Genomic DNA, 14129 nt, shown 5'->3' on the forward strand with positions numbered 1-14129 from the left:
TATCCTCACATATTGGTCTCCAATCATAGATCTTTGATATTATTTTAGAGTAAGTAAATTAAAATCTCTCACTTACATCGTGTTCTGCATTTTAATCACCACAAAGGATGCTTATAAAATGTAATCTCATTTGGCTCATCCCCTCAACTACAAATCCCAGAGATCCTTGCCACAGCTTAATCTGGTCATATGACCAGGCGGCAGGAGCAGGTGGTTCTTGGTCATATGATGTTGTTAGCCTGAGCTGAAGAGCAGCAACATCTGAGCTAAATCACAGCCTGCATCACTCCCTGCGCTGAAAGGTAAAGCTGGAGGAATCCCTCCTTTTCACCCTGTGTTATTCTGCCTTTAGTGACAGATGCTGCAGCCTCATATAGAGACAGTGGAGTAGGAGGAGGAGGAGGAGACTAAGAAGAGGAGAGGATGGGAGGCAGGGATAGGGGGAAGGGTGGCCATCAGGGATGCCTGTCCGTTGCTTTCTCTTCACAACAAGGCAGCACAGATGTTTGTTGTGTGTAAATGTATCTGCCGCAAACATACTGTGCTTAAGGTTGTGCATGAAGAGTGTTTGTATGTGGATGTATGCCACATTGTTAGAGGCATACAGAAATCTGAGAGGAGGGATGAGTGTGAATGTGTGTGTTACAACCAGTTCATCTTCTAATATAAAAGCTATCTGTTGTTTCTCTGGAAGGAGGCCAAACATGGATGATTCCTGGGAGGGTGCAGAGAATTTGGCTGAACCAACTTTTAAATCTATGCAGGCAAATACAAGCTAATTTAACATTAAACAGAATAAGCTGACTTTTAGACACAATATGTTTTTTTTTGTTTTTTTTAACCACCTATTTTAATATCATAAACCAGCAAGAATCAATTTGATTTGTACAGTGAAAAAGTCAAGGTCTTACCAGCTCACATCAATAAAACAACATTGTCTATGTTTTTATGGCAGTGTGGGTACACAGATGAAGTAACACAAAACCCTCAAATTTAAAAGGTGCTATTTGTAAAAAAGTTGATGTGTGATTCTTATTCCCAATTCTTCTGATAATGTTTTGACTTTCCAAAAAAGTCAAAACTGATTATAGGACAGGTCGGCCACCATCCCACAGCGAGCTTTTGACAGGTTGGGAGAGAGCATCAGGGATCAATTTTCCATACATATAGCACCTTTAACCTTCATATGGATTCCATTTCCAGTCCAACATATTGAATGACAACAGTTTATATACTGTACATGTGGAAGCCAATGGCTGAGAACTCTTTCAAGAATAGTGATTGAAGGAGCCATAGCATCAGCACATTTGGTGATTGCTTGGTTGGAGAGGGGGCTGGCTTTTGTGCTAAGCCAGGAGCAACCATGGTGGTTATGGAGATAGTGGTAGTGAATGAAACAATGTCGACAGCACTGTCAGAGCAGTGGGAGAGCAGAGTGTTCTGGCACCTCAAATAGCAAGCTAAAATTGTAAAGGGTTCATTAGATAGCTGCTGCTGAGAGTGGAGTACTGTAACACAATGGGGTTACTTTAGACTTGAGATGTTCTGCACTCAACACTGACTCCTCAGTGATCTATCTGGCCATAGTTTGTATCATGGATATATAATACATGGTATGTTTAAACAGATAAGGGTTCACTTACTTTATGTCTGATGGCTATAAAAGGAAGGGAGGAAGTGAAAGTCTTATGCATACAGACTGCTATGCAGCATGTGTAGGTGTACAGCTTTGTGTTACAAATGAGCTTTACCTCATCAGATGTACCATTTACATATTACATAAGTTATAAGAGTTGGAAAAGAAGATGCGTGTTATCTTAAGTTTATTAATATAATCTGAACTCTCTCCAGATTGTTGGACATGTCTGAAATGAATTCCTACTCTGTGGTGTGTTTGCCAGAGTATATGTAACAGGATGCTGGATGGTGGGCGTTTACTGCATGACTCACTGCTCATCTAGCTGAACTGGACAGCTACTCGCTCTTCTTTTTCTTGTTCTTATTTGTTATTCTAGTTGCTGTTTAATTATCTGCTGTTTGTCATGTTTATTCAGTGATGATTCAGTGTTCCACGGTATGAGTGAATACGGTTTTATACTACATTAATCATGGTTTTGGAAGTTAGGACAAAGTGTTAGGTCACCACATATGCAGACTGGGTCTCTATGAGGACACTGAAGGTTTTTCTTTCTCACAGTATTTCCTTTATACAATGTAAGAGAAGCCATTTAAAAACAATAACATAAACTATATGGCCAAAAGTCAGTGAAATCTCACCATCATACCTCTTTGAGCTTTAGAAACATCCCATTCTGAATGCCTGCTCATTAATATGGAGTTTGACTGTCTTTTGTGGCTATAACAGTCACCACTCTTCTGGGAACGCTTTCCACAAGATTTCAGAGTGTGTCTCTGGGAATTTGTGCCCATTCAGCCATTACAACGAGCATTTGTGAGGTCACTGACATTGGATGAGAACCAGCATTATAACTCCTCCCAAAGGTTTTCTAAACAAGTTTGAGGTCAGGACTCCATGCATGCCAGTCAAGTTCCTCCACATCAAACTCATCAAACCATCATCCATCATCAAATCTATGCATTCTGATAGGTAGCGTTCTCCAGGCAAATGCCATGTTTTCCAAGTTGATACTGCCGGCATGCTCTACTCCAGCTGAAGCTTAGCATTGCGTATGTTGATGTGAGGCTTGCATGCAGCTGCCATGGAAACCCATTTCATGTAGCTCCCAATGCATAGTTTGTGACCTAGGATTACTTCCACAGCTCCTCTGTGGCCCGGCTCTGTGAGTTAGTGTAGTCTGCCACATCGTGGTTGAGCTGTTTGGTGTTCCAAGGCAATTCCACTTGACAATAATGGGATTGGGTTGACCCGGACAGATCTTTTATGGCAGAAATTTCAAAACTTGTGGCAAAATTGTAATTCCATTATAATGTCAAATTTAAAGTCTATGAACTTTTTATGGCTCAAAAAAGTTTACAGATATTACAGATATCTACAGATATTTTGTGTTACTTGCTGGAATTTATGCCCCTGCAACATTACAATGGGGTGATATTTTAAGCTTGTAGTACTCTGATGGTAAGAAAAGTCCTTGCTGCATCAGTTGCACAAAACTGAGCTTCTGTCAACAGTTCCATTTGGGCAGTCTTTGAAGCCCCACTCCATTTTGGTATTTTTATGATCTTTCCTGATGGTATTTTATACATTTTGGCAAATCACTTTTTATTTTTTATTAATTTTATGTTTATACTTAAAAAAGGTCAAGCTGTTACTAAAATGAAATGGACTACAGTAGATTCTGGGACTTTTATGTCATCTACCAAGGTCAGCTTCTGGTGTATTAAGAGTGGCGTGGCTCCTTTAAAAACAGGGTTTGTAGTGTGTTAGTGGAGAGCAATGGTCAGTGGCTGAGCTGAGAGCTGAAAGCTCAGAGAAGACCTTGTGTTTGAGTAACAGCTATCATTATCCCTGCTAATATCTATGCTTTTTGTATCCATGTTAATATCAATGCTATGGCTATCCATGCTAATGATGTTAATCATACTGAAATGTCAGCATCTCTTAGCGGTGGTATAATGTCAGTAAAACCACAGCCCATTCTTGGTTTGAGAAAAAATCGTAATGGTTTCACAGTTGGAAACACTGGCTGGATCTGGAATGTTCTCAGTATGCTCAGCAGCCTTTAGTCATCTGCCCCCATCATTTTTACACAGCTGTTGTGGAACATGTTTAGTGACGTAAGGTCAAGGGCGTCAAAGAGTGTGAGTAACCTGCATTTAACAGATTGTAAATCTGTCTGTAATTAATTATTTTGACAATTTATTAATAATAATAATAATAATAATAATAATAATAATAATAATAATAATAATTTATTATTATTATTATTATTATTATTATTATTAGCACAACACTCATTGTGTGGGCTTCTGGAGATGGGCATAGGAAGCAACCATCCACACTGAGAAGAAGATCCAACTTTCTTAAGCAGCCTTGGGAGCCACAACCACAAGCTCTGTTTTACTGCTATTTACCTTGAGTAGATTACATGACATCCTGTTTTTTTTTTTTTATGTTCTCCTGGCATTTTGAAAAGTGGCATTATCATACTTTAAACCATTTGAAGAGCAAACTTAAATATGCCCATTGCATTGTATATATAGTTGTATGGCATGGATCTGAAACCTCAAAAGAAGACAGTATATCCAGATTTGTCTACCTCCTATGACCTTTGACCTATATTCAGGTTCCACAAATTCTCCTGACAACGGCAATAATGTAGCATTGTTTGTCATGTCTATATGAGGACAGTGCAGTATTACAGTGTTGCTTTTATGACTGGTCTGGTGTGCAGTATTGAAATCTCCACACAGGACACACCCTGACACTCAGCCGTGTCGGCATATAAGAACCACAGCCTCCATCAGATTTGTGAATGATGTTTACAGTCTCAGTCACACACTGTCATGATTTTCTTTTGCTTGGTATGGTGTGACAACAACTTTATTATCCAACAACCATCATACAGTCAACAGTCAACATACTCCATTGCCAATGCATATTTCCTTACAATGTGGGCTTTTCTACAAGGCAAAAATCAACCCAGTAACATATTGCATCGCTCTGATATGTAATAGTCAGTCAGCAAAGTTTTCTCTGATTGGCTATGCAATTACAAAGAGGTGACACTCTTGTTCCTTAGGAAGAACTCCAACATGGTGGCGCTCAGCCATGGGCTTGTGATGCTGTATCTCCCACACCCACCTGGCACCTTTTAACCAGGGATGGACTTTCTCCTTTTCAGGAGTTTGGTTCCAGAACCGGCACTGTGAATGGAGGTGAGCTCAGCTTTATCTAGCTGGTACAGCACTACCTCCTGCACCAGCTTTGGTTTCCTCCCTGCCAGAGAGGTGAGATTTCACTTGATACACAGTGTACCCAACCCCCTCTCTCTCTGCATCTGGCTCCAATTTCAGGCTGAGGCCTGGACCTGTCATTCACTGTTGAGGATGTTACGGTATCGCCTTTGTCGATGGCAAGGAACCAGGTCGTAATCCTCGATGACAGACCTGACCTGATCCTGCAAATTTGCCCACTGCAACATCCCCAGGATCTGGTCTGACCTCACAGATGACACAACACAATTCCTGGTCCAAGCACTGGTCATCTCCCGCCTGGACTCCCAGCCTCTGCGACTAAACCGTTGCAGCATATCCAGAACGCTACAGCTCCTCATTTACAATCTTCCCACATTCTCCCACATGGCTCCCCTCTTCTGTGACCTCAACTGGCAAGAAACTTTTCCGAGATGGAGATCAGCATCCTGGCAGCGCCAGCACATCAAAGGCACCCCATTCACTAATGCAATGTTGTGCAAAACTGAACAGGCCAAAATAATATCGCACACTTTCACTGGGGTATACAGCAGCGTTCCCCCTGCTGGTCTGAGATGTAGCCACCTGCCCTGCAGCAGCGCTCCACTGTGACCCGTGTGCGTGTGTGTGCACTATTGAATCTGCACTCCTGCTCTGTAGCAGGTTTGCCATATTAGGTATTACTTCAATTAGTTGTCATGTTAGGTTGTTTAGCCTATCATATTTAATTTTACAAAAAAAGTGGTATCAATACAAAAGTGGGCTTTTTTTATCATTGTTTTTTTATTCGTTTCAAGAATCTGTTTTGATCTGTTCTAAATACGTGACTGCTTATGTTTAATGACATCTGAGGTTTGTTTAATAGTGATTTTCAGACTCAGCAAGATTTTGCTGTGCTGCACCGCAAATCCACAGACTCAGATTTGTGTACACGAGCTCAGACCTGACATGAGATCTGATTGTGCTTCCGCTCACGTCCAAACTGATAAATGTCGAAGCTTGCGTGGAAATGTTCGTTTGCACGATTTTCTACTGTACGTTCATTTGATAAATGAGGGCCAATACGAGGGCACTCAGTGAGCCCAGACCTCCACCAAAGCCAATAGTCTACTCCTCTATCATGCAAATGTGCAAGTGCAACCACCATATGTGTCTGGCATTATTTTCCAAATGAATGGGAACTATGTGAAATTATGATTGCTGAACTGAACCCTCATCACCTCAGCAAAGTTTTCCAACACTTTTCTCTGGTGGAGCTGATTGCAAACAGTTCACAGTCAGATGTGGGTAGGAGCATAATTAGCGGAATGCTATGTGTGCATTTAGTTTCCATGTAGCCACACCTTAGCTTGAGCGACAAATACGTGTTATAATAGTTGCAATGCTATAATTGTCCAGTATTTTACATAAAAAAACTGCTAAACTGATAACCATGAAACTATGATGGCGTATGGGTCTCGACCCAGAATAGACCCCATTAACTCTTGCTGCACATAAAACAGACAGAAAGAAAGACAGACATTTTTAACAATGTGAGATTTTTAAAAATGTATTTATTTATTTGTTTTTATATGTTTGCTAATTTCTCAAGGAATAATGCATGGATCTTGATGAAAATAATCAAGTATATTTAGGTGGCTGGTATGTTAAAATCTGTAATTTACTTGACCATTCCCAAATAACAATTTTGGATATAGAGTTTATACATATCCACTGCGAAAATAGGAAACATCCCATATTTGTTATGTGCAGCAATATAATATTGTGGGATTTAATTATCATTGTAGCTCCTTGCAGGCACCTTTAGTCTTGTTATGAGACACAAGATGCTAAGGGAATGCAAAGTTTTCCTTTCTTCCAGTCAGGAAAGTATGTTGAAATGAGTATTGCAGCCCACCTAATAGCTTGAGTGAGTGACTTGAATACTGGATGGCAATGAGACCTTTAGTAAGGACAGAGAGGAAAGGGAAATTTGTGAATTCAGGGAGACAAGAGGCCTTGGCATCAGAGATAACAAGGCCGGGCTCTGTGATGTGTGAATAATGGCTGGACAGAGGTTTAGACATCATTAGAATAATCAGTCCTGATGTGGACAGAGATGCACAGCAATACAGGGAAGGCCTACTGATGGCTGATAGTACACTAATTAAGATGCTGCTGGTGCACTGTTCTCTTTTTTTGACAATGCAGATGCACTGTGTTCCAACCTCTACCTAGGAGTTTTGTTTTAATACGCTTCTGTTCATTGTTTCGTCCTAATGTGCCCATTGGATTTCATTCATCTTCAGATCTTTATTTATTAGACTAATACTTTTCCTGTGTGGATTCTGCTTTGTTGTGGTGGTGCTGTTTTTTGCTTGAGGAACTCTCTCTCTCTCAGTTATATGTTTTAGTTGGTGTGTTCTCCATTTTGCTGATGCAAAACAGTTTTGAATTTGGACAGAGTCCATCTGCAGCTCATTTCTCCTGGAGAGCGTGCTGCATGTTTTGAGGTTTTAGCGTATTCTGCTACTGATCTTGCTGTCTGCCAGACTGGAAACCCCATTGATCATATCAGATTGGTTAAGTAATTGATTGTTACTGGTTATTAACCTCCCAGAACTTTGGACCTGCTTGCCGGCCACTGAGAACAGCCTGTAATCAGTCACAAATGGCAGCCGCTAATGAAATTAGTTCCTGGTTCTGCCTCACAACTTTGTTTGTTCCACAAAGTATTGGCAAGGGCATAGAGATGCCATGGTTTACCCTCCCCAGAGAATGGAGTGATGGAACAACAGAATGCAGATAATGAGCTGCTGTGTCTGTGTTGTCTCTTTGTAATTACTCATGTGTCTGACAAAAATATAAAGATGAGGACATGAAAAGTTGTACTTGCAACAGTTGTGTGTAGTGTCAGTGCACATAGAAGGTGTTCTATTGTGTTTTGGGGGTTTATGGTACTGACCACTGAAAGCTGTATGTTTTAATGGCACTGTAAAAGCCCCATAGAAAATAAGCAATAGCTACACACTCTCTGTGCAGCACACTAGTTTCATATTATGCATTTGGACCAAGTCAAACTGCATTGTCTCTGTTAAATAAAATCAGATAAATAAAACATGTCAAGTGGCATTTACCTAACTGAGGTAACTTTACATTTGCTGAAATTGTCGTTATGGTATATATGACAGTAGAATAGGATAGAGGTCAACTGTGTAAAACTTCACTGTCTGTGGCTCCACCCAGTGGCTGTAATTTGATTTGCAAGAATCCACCACTCCTGGATCAACACAACCAATCAGAGCCAAAGGGAGTGTCTGAGAAGTGTCAGTCATTCTCGTGCCTACGCTGCTGGCAGCCCCCCTCCCTCGCACACAGCATGTAGGCTACTGGGCAGCGCTCCTCCCTCGTGCAGAAGGGGCGAGAAGCAACTGAGCAAAAAAATGCCCCATCATTGCCCACTGTAAAGAGAAGAAGTAAGAAGACTGACAAAAAATAGCTTGTATGCTAACTCTGGTGTTTAGCTTTGTCTTTATGGCTACTGGTTAGCAAAAGTGTCTTTCAAGTGCAGTTATAATGGAAGTTTGTGTTCAGTACTCTCTTAAGTGGTTGAATTGATTTAGAGAAATATTGTTACTCATGCTTCAGAAAGGCAGCATGGCAAAACCTGGGAAATGTGCTCTTTCAAATATTCTGGCTAAGTCCAGTTTTTTTCCCCTCAGAACTCCAGACTGCAGCTTTAAGTCAACAGCAATAAAGCCCCACTCAAGCCAGTGTTCCTTCCTGTTTAATAGATTTATTGGACATTCTTTCTCGAACAGACAATCCATTACCATCGCAACTAGATTGTTAGTCTAGCAAAATCAGCAGTAATAGAATGGATAACGATAGCATGGATATTAGCATAACAGTCACTTAATCATGAGGGCTTTATTTTATTCATGGTCAAACTGTAACCTGTACCTGTACTGTACATGTATTACCTCTAGACAGCTTCACTGTTAAACATTCCCTTGTGCTTCAATCAAAACCTGACACTGCAGTGGCTTGCATTTCAGGAGACAGTGCCAGTGCTTGACAAATGTTTCAAATATTAAATATATTATTATGTGGTCCAAATTACTATTACAATTATTCATTTCTTGAAATTATTATCATCGTCTTCATTGAGACATTTTAAATCATTCTGTCATTCATGTCTGTCACCCATGCATTTCAAGTTTATATAGTAATACAGAAAATGATTCATAAGGTAAATAAAATATGATTTTAAATCCATGAAATTACATAAGAAATAAATATGGGTCCTTTTTAACCCATGGTTAATATTAGCATGGGTTTGCATTGCTTATACATTAAAGGGTTAAATATATTTATTATTCAAGAGTGAAAAGTACTCGTGCTTACAAATTATGTCATCCCACTGATGGTCCTTACATATCCTGTTTTACTTCTAGAATGTGAATACCAATTTAAAAAAAAAAAAAAGAAAGAAAGTGAAAATGATACCATTATTTTTATCTGATTTATAATTCCCAAAATGCTGGACTGTTCTTTTTAAAGTTTATAAATACTAATAATTTGCATTCAACCTAATGCACCTGGCCTGTGCTGCCTTTGTAATTGAGAAAAAAAAAAAAAATAATATATTATATATATATATATATATATATATATATTATATATATATATATATATATATATATATATATATATATATATATATATATATATATATATATATATATTTCATGTTTACTTTCCATGACTGTGTCCATGCGCCTGCATATCTCATCTACTACGCTCTGCAGGACCAATTTGATTGTAACATAATCAATGTTGTTTGCTTTCAAGGTATTCCACAGCTTAGCCTGAGTAAGTCAGTCAAAGCAGGCCAATCGTTTCCCAAAACATGAACACATGACTTCTCATCACTGTGTTTGGAAATGTCTCTGATTATCTTGTCATAACCAGAGTGAAATCGATTCACTCAAGAGTCAGCTTGTATGGAGGCTTGACTGAGACTCTTCATCTAGTAATAACAACGCAGCTTCATGATACGTGAAATCTGAATTTTAGGGAATATTAAGAGTCTTGTAATACTGGTATGTGTAAGGCTGATAATATTATACCCAGACAGTGGCTTTGGAATGCTTTGCATGTGGTGATTTAGGGCTCCAAGAGGGTTTTAATTCTAGTGTATGTGCCTGTGTCTCTGTGTGTGTGTGCATACTGAAGTCTTTTCCCAACAATTGGGATTGTGTAGCCATGGTGACGGCTGTGAGGGACTGTGAGAAAGCAATCTCCAGGAAGTCATAGCCGCAGGGTGAAGCATATGTGGCATGAGGATGGCACCAGAAGGCTGCATCATGGATGTCCAGTTGGCCATCTGTTATGTTCCTGCAGCCAGGGCTAGGAAGCCCCCCCAGAAACCACACAGGAAGAACGGCATTTTCAAATGCCAGGACCGGGGACAGTGCTCGTTTCCCCCAGGAGCGCATCGGCACATCCCAGACACTGAGCCTCAGATGCTCTCGGTGGGACTTCCAGAAAACATCCTCAACTGGAGCGATGACTCCATGCGGTGCATTTGTTAGTGTGCAGAATGAGACTGCTAGAGTGGAAGCGCCCACAGCATGGCTCACTCATCGGCCAAAGATCATTACTCTTCCTCATCTTTGGCCAAGTCCTCAGGCTGCTCCACTCCGCTCCAAACAGGGAGCCCATTACCAGACTGTGTCACTGGAGGCCTGTCCAGAAGACCTGAGGAGACCTATTGGCATTCCACTGCTGGGGCCATGTTACTACCAAGGACATACTTGTACTTCTGTTACCTTGAGTAGACTGTGATGAATAAAATAAAATGCTCAGTGCACTGATGGATTTCTTGCAATGTTCAAGTGGTGACATGAGACAGTCAGAGGTTTAATTTCAGTTTGAAGGGATTAAACAACTGGATTTACTACATGACACAATCTACCATCATACATAAGATGATAACATGATTACATAATCTACTTGTTAATGTTTCAAAGACACTTATTGACTTCACACAGTATGTGAACTGCAAAACCAGAGGGATAAGACCTCAGACTTACTATTTGCCAACTTTAAGGAGGCATACAGTGCCACAGCCCTTCCCCCCAGGCAAATCAGACCAGTGCCTGTTACAGCTCACTCCTACATACATACTTCTTGTTAGGTGACAGCCCATCACCATAAGGACGGTGAAGCAATGGTCTGTGGAAGTTGAGGGGGCCCTGATAGAGTGTTACATGATAACTGACCAGGAGATGTTTCAGGAGGACTACAGTGAAGACACTGATGGTCTCACTCAGTGTGTCACCAATTACATTAAGTTATTTGCTTCCCCAACAGCAAACCATGGATCGCTAGGGACATTGAAGTCCTGTTGAACCACAAGGGGAGAGCTTTCGTGGCAGGGGACAATGAGGACACACAGAAGGAAATCCAGAGAGAAATGAGGAGGGTTAGAAACATCACAGGCATGACAAGGGTGGGAGGAGCAGTGGAGGGGACAAAGGAACATGCCAACAAGCTAAACCTATTTTTTTTACAGATGATAACCTTCTCAGGCCCCTGGTGTGCAACCCACTGCAGTTTGTAAATTAGACTGATATCAGCATGGGGGATGCCATCATCTACCTGGTTCACAGAGCTTACATGCACCTGGAGAGGCCACAAAGCATGATGATGATTACATTCTTTGACTTTTATAGTGCTTTTGACATGGTCCAGCCAATCCAGCTGTCTGGGAAGCTGTTAGTGATGAAGGTTGATCCAGACCTTGTGGCATGTATTACAGACTACCTCACGGACAGGCTGCAGTATGTCAGGCTGCAACACTGCCTGTTAGACGTGGTGAAAAGCAACACTGGCACACCCAAGGGAACTGTTCTTTCACTGTTTTTGTTCATCCTCTACACCTTTGACTTCTGCTACAGCTCATGGAAATGCCACCTGCAGAAGTTATTTGATGACTCCCCCATTGTTGGATGTATCGCAGGCAATAAGGATGAGGAATAGAGGGAACTAGTTGAGAACTTTGTACGATGGTGTGGCAGCAACCACTTACAGGTCAACATTGGGAAAACTAAAGAGCTGGTGGTGGAGGTGCGGGAGGTGTCCTCCAACACCTGTTACCCTAAACACGCAGGGGGTAGACATGGACACCCACAGGTTCCTTGAGGTGCACCTGACTTAATAAACGTGACTGTCAGACAACACTGAGGCCCTCGACAGGAAGGGACAGAGCAAGCTGTTCTTTCTGAGAAGGCTCAGGTTTTTCAATGTGTGCACTAGGCTGCTAAGAATGTTCTACCACTGGTAGGCATTGTCATAATCTTTGCAGCAGTGTGCCATCAAGCTGAACAAACTGGTGAGGAAAGCCAGCTCTGTGGTGGGGATGAAATTGGACAGTGTGGAGGCGGTGACAGAGGAGAGGATGAGACGGAAGCTGCAAGCTATAATGGACAATCCCTCTCACCCAGCATGTTCAGCCACAAGCCCCTTTCACACCACTGCAGCAATAATGGGGTGTCCAGGTGTTTCCCTGGTGTCCTCCTGTTAATCTAAACCCATGGACAGTTTATAATCACATGGCTGGTATAATGTGTAGTGATTGAGATCCTGACCCACCAAACATCCTGGAAAGTGTCAAAGTTAAGTTTTTCTCTCTAAATTACATAATTACATAACTGCCATTGCTGTATGACTGTGTTACTCACGGGGACAAGAGGCTGTTTTCTGGAGGAAAATTCACTGAAGTCTCGGTTGGAAAGGCTGACCGTCGCAGTTAGAGTTGAAGTTCTTTGCCGGTGACAAGACAAAGACTTGGCAGGACAGGTGGTGGGATGGATGCTTCTTTGCTTATAAGTTCAGTATTTTTTTCCTCATATAAGTTGCCAAAGGCAGTTACAGTTACTATGCTACTTCTGTTTGGTCATGTCAACGTTGCTTTGTGGGACATTGCTCAGTATTTTGCTGAGTGAGGGACCTGTGTAGTTATCTGACTAGACTGTCAGACCAACATGCCCTTGATATGCTTGTCCATTCACACTGGTTCGGTTCGCCAATACTGGGCCTCTGATACTACCTCCAGAGGCGGATCAGTGCCAGAGCAAAATTTCACCCCTCGCTGCCTCTGAGACATTCAAACAGGGGTGGAGGCGGAGAATTGGCACAGGATCCCAGCAAAATGGCAGTGTGGATGGGGCTACAGACTCATCCCCCTCAAAGAGCTTGGGGGATGTTTCATACCATCAGCGACCAGACTACACAACACCACCACCACAGCTCACAACACCTTCCTCCACCGATTAAGGACTCAACCATACACTTCACTGTCACTAAGTTTTTTTTGTTTTTTTGTTTTTTTTTCCTGTTCTCTGTTCTTGGAAACTTTGGTACTGGTCTGGCCATGTTGACCAGGAGGCTATTGAGGTTGGTTTCATTGCCCACACACCCGCCTCTGATTCTCATGCTCATTATAGCAACATTGCCCACCAGCATTCACTGGATTTCTTTTTTCCTGGGCCTTTAAACCCTACTCCCCATGGGAGCGCCCAGTCCATACAGAGTTGGCTTTTGCAACATTGGTGTATCGTGAGAACTGGATACAGTAGCTGTTTTTAGACAGGGCAGCAAGCCGCCAATGTGCCTGTCCTTTTGGTGGCTAGGTCCACGGTTATAGACAGACGGCGGCAATTAAGGGGTCTGTTTTGGTCCGCCGATTAGCCGCCTCGGAGGGTACACTTATTTCCGCCTCGCCTGCTATCTGAATCCGAGGCGTCAATGTGCTGGCCTCCGTGTGAGATGGGTGAAGGTGTCGATGACCTGCACTGTTGTGCGACCCACAGCCGGGGAGTTTTAAAACCAGGAAACAGCTGATCACAGCAGTTAGTCCATCACTTCATCCGCGGACATTAAGATAAACAACTTGATAGCCGCTGAGATCGGGGAGATGTTAGCATCTCCTCGGCCTCTGTAGCTGTCTTCGTTGTCCACTTGTTGTTGTAGCGGCAAACTAGCAATGGTCGCTACTTTCACATTAAAAGCCCCTGCTAAGTTCGCAGTTCTAAACTCCAATGGGGTGCAATGTAAAGGCCTTAGTTTGAAGACAAAAATCATGGTAACTGCTCACTGCTCAACTTCATGCTTCACGTCATGTCACATGTTTACGCCTACATCAGAGGCGGCTTTTGGAAAAGGAGGAATATTATACCTCCGTTTTAGAA

The 14129-nt window shown here is 41.9% G+C and overlaps 1 protein-coding gene across 1 annotated transcript in view; it reads left to right on the top strand.

Moving 5' to 3' along the window:
* Positions 1 to 209: 209 nt before the first annotated feature.
* The window catches only part of tsnare1 (T-SNARE Domain Containing 1), a 190938-nt gene continuing 177018 nt past the window's right edge, over positions 210 to 14129 (top strand). The window contains exon 1 of the mRNA XM_037075980.1: positions 210 to 302. The gene's annotated coding sequence lies outside the window, so the exon portion shown is untranslated. The remainder of the gene's footprint in view (positions 303 to 14129) is intronic.

Source organism: Acanthopagrus latus, chromosome 17, assembly GCF_904848185.1.
Source record: "Acanthopagrus latus isolate v.2019 chromosome 17, fAcaLat1.1, whole genome shotgun sequence".
Classification (NCBI taxonomy): domain Eukaryota; kingdom Metazoa; phylum Chordata; class Actinopteri; order Spariformes; family Sparidae; genus Acanthopagrus; species Acanthopagrus latus.